Genomic DNA, 3971 nt, shown 5'->3' on the forward strand with positions numbered 1-3971 from the left:
TCTTCTCATGCATATATAGGCTTCTTCATTTTTCGATGCTAAAACTGCAACATGCATAAATGACCTACACAGTTGTTGGTAATGGGAGGATGTGTGGCACTTCTCATCAACACCAGATTGGCTAACATTACCTGTATCCAACAATTCAATCTTTGCTTGTCTTCTCCATCTTTGCATTAAATATGACTCAGGTATTTCTCGTATCTTCTCTTCATTAAGTGCCTTTAATGCATGACGACATAAAATACCTTTGAATTCATACTTTTTGCATGTACATTCAATTGTTTCATTGTCAACATTGTACGTGACATGTGCTTCTTGCCTTTTTTAATACTCTTCGCCCTCCCATACAATATAGTATTTATGCATATTCTTGGTTTGCATGCGTCCTTCTATGTTGCAAATCATGACCTGTATAACATTCTCCTTAATCCATTCAAATACAGTTAGTGTATACAAATCTGCAGGTTGCATCAATATTTTCATGCCCAAAGTTACAGGGCATGTATTGAAGCATTTCACATCTTGTTCAAGTTCATTCTGTCTAAGACCGTCTACAAATAATTCATATTGTTCCATGAAGTGAAACATTGTTAAACATGAATACAAGGTTTTCTTCAGTGTGGCATGCATAGATTCCGCTCTTTGTGTGCTTATCATACATGCATAAAAGTATTATCTTCCATATGCCAATGCCTACTCTTTTTCTGCATATAAATTTTGTAACCACAGACACTCTTTAAGGTCATATATCTAAATCATTTCCTTCCAATCAGACATAAAGGTGATCTCGTCTATGCTCTCAAGTCCACACCTAGTAAACTTTTTGTCAAAACCCTGTCTTTTGATTAAACATATGTCCTATGTTCTTTGCTGTATTTTGAAAGATATGCCACAAACATAGGTGATGATGTGCATCTGGCCATACATGAGACACTGCAGTCACAATTATGTGATCACCAACTGTAAGTACAACTTCAGATTGCTTCTCATTCATTGTCTGTGTAAATACTCTGAACAACCACTCAGAGCTTTCCTTGGTTTGGTCATATAAAAAAATACCGCCTAATATATAACTCTGTGAGTGATGGTTCACTCCGAAAAACTGCGCAAATGGCCACTGTTGAGTATTAATCTTCAATGTCGTATAAAAACCAATCACATCATTGAAGCATTCATAATCTACTCTTGAATTTGAATTTGCCTGAAACATATTCACAGCATATCCATCTTCATCCAGTTGCATTGCATTTAAAAAACCAGGGTCAATGTTTGATTTCTTCTGTAAGTAATCAACCAAAGAACATATTTCTTCATTCTTCATGTTACCTATCCTCTTTCTTCACAAGTAGTCTCTTAGATCCATAGGTGTGAATGGCACATTCTCGTGACCACCATCTATGAGTGCAAACAAATTGTATGTCTTCCTTGGTACAATGCTGACGCTATCAGCTATTTCAGCAATTGCAACATGCGCTTCAATTACTTTATGATGTGACCTTAACAAAGGACTCATATATGAAGCTGCTAATTTATGGTTATGAATACTGATTAAAGTATGAACTACATGTTTCCTATTCAAAAGTCTTCTTAACACCATTCTCGTTGGACATTCACATCTTGATTCTGGCATGCTCCTTGTTGAATTTTCACTTGACTTCTTCCAACCTTCCTTAGAACAAACATATGTCTTTCTCACCAAGACACCTTGTGCATTTTTTGACCAAGAATACATTCTAACACTGAAGCCAAATTTGAAGGCATAATCATTGTAAAATTTATATGCAGCATCCTCATTATTAAACTGCATTCTTTCTACGGGAACAGAGTCAGGTATACTATCATGTATATTTTTAGTGCATGCACCTTTATCAAGTGTACTGTCACAATTGTCTACCTCATTATCGAATTGCATTTCTTTTACTGGAACATTCAAGTCAAGAGTGAATCCAATGTCTGCACCCTTGTTATCATGTGGATCATTAGTGCACATATTCACTTCTTCAGGTGTGTCATTAGTACAGATGTTCACTTCTCCATATCTTTCAAATGATTGAGATAGATCATCTTCATTACAACCAGATGATAAGCTCACCACTATTATAAGCAAGATATCAATTTGCATTAGCAAGCGCATACATTTACTACGATTTATTCAAGATGCATATAACAATGGATACCGATAAGGTTAAGCAAGTTAAAGAAATGATTGAATGAATCACAATATAAAAGCAATGGCGATTTGTTATTTGCTTATACTATGCATCGAGTTGTTACTTACCATGCCAATAAAAGAAATAATTTGTCATATATGTGTGGTGATGATAGTGATTTAATTATATTTACGATGTTGTGAAGCAATTTTAATAGAAATCGCTAAATGAGCAGCGATTTGAATACAAAAATCGCCACCGCAAGTGCGTAACAATGTATTTTTGCAAGCACACATTTTAAAAGTCTTTTTACAAATATCTTACAAATTGATACTAGAAAACACATAATATCTTACAAATTGATATACATATCGCATAATATATTACAAATCAATACGGCAATTCAGCATAATAGCTTACAAATTGACCTTATAAAACACATAATATCTTACAAATCGATATACATATCTCAAAATATATTACAAATCGACACGAAAATTCAGCATAATAGCTTACAAATCGATATTAACAAACAAAACAATATCTAACAAATCGGTAGTATATTACTACAACCGCGATTTGTGATACATTGCATATATTGAGTGAATGGAGGATACCGGATGGGATAGAGGCACTTTCTTATATCTGTAAACAAGCATTCTTGTCAACAGGTCCTAGCGTCTTACAAATATCGTTAAGTTTTCAACCATCAAAAGGATAAGATCCACCTGTAATAACAAAACAATGCTTTAATGGCACTCACGATGACATACGTTCTTCAACGATAGCATGATGACATGGAAAGGTACTCACGACGCCTTAATGACACTTGTTGGAATGTTTGTGTGTCATTGCTTTCTTCCATAATGCCTAACAACAACGAAAAAGAAGATAAGACTGTAAAAAAGAGATGGCTGACAAATGCCCTATGATGCCCACCAATGATCGAATCAGTCGATCACAGACCCAGGAATGTTTTGTAACACAAGGCAGGAACAAGAAGGCGGCAATGTGTTCTAACACAAGCTAAAAACCAAGGCGGGAACCTCGACTCGAGAGGACGGCTAAGGTTGCTATTCCGGTGGCAAAGTTTGCATCGTCAAAGGGAGCTCCTCTTACAGCAGATGGTGCAAAAGTTTACTGCTTAGGGCAAAAACGGAATGTTTGGACTTTGAAGAGTTAACATCATCCTCGACTTTCTGGATGGAGGACATTTTTGTCCTTTTCTTGAACCGCCGTTTTCTTTTTTTTGAATGAAGGACATTTTTGTCATTTTCTTGAACTGACGTTTCATGGCAAGAATAGCAGGAAAGGGTACTTATGTCTTTGCAACCGCACCGGACTCCGATGCTAAGTGATGCCGACACATATGGGAATACGAGCCCCATGTGCTTATATACGTGGCGCTCATTGGGAACCCCAAATACGCATGGTGGTTAACGGCCGTCTTCGAGGGAGAACACACACCACCCTCCCCAAAGTCGGCGTGTATCGAGACCAATTTTTTAGTACCATTGGCCGCTTACACTTGCCATGTCATTATTGTTAATTTTTTTATTGCCCATACCTTGTAAATGTGGCAAAACCATGTGGATGGTTTGCTTCAATATATTTTTCGAATTCAGCGCATGCGTCTCTTTCTTTATGGTCATTGGAATTTTTTTGGTTTTTTTCGTTTTCTAGGGGTGGTCCATGCACTGAAAGAATCCAGCTAATTCCAGTCAGTTTTTTTTGACCTGTCGGAAGCATGTTTTTAACCACTAATTTCCTTCCATATAAATATAGGAAGATTTGGAGGCAAAAGCAGAGAAGGGAAGG

Source organism: Nuphar pumila, chromosome 9, assembly GCF_984573655.1.
Source record: "Nuphar pumila chromosome 9, dmNupPumi1.hap1.1, whole genome shotgun sequence".
NCBI classification, from domain to species: Eukaryota; Viridiplantae; Streptophyta; class Magnoliopsida; order Nymphaeales; family Nymphaeaceae; genus Nuphar; species Nuphar pumila.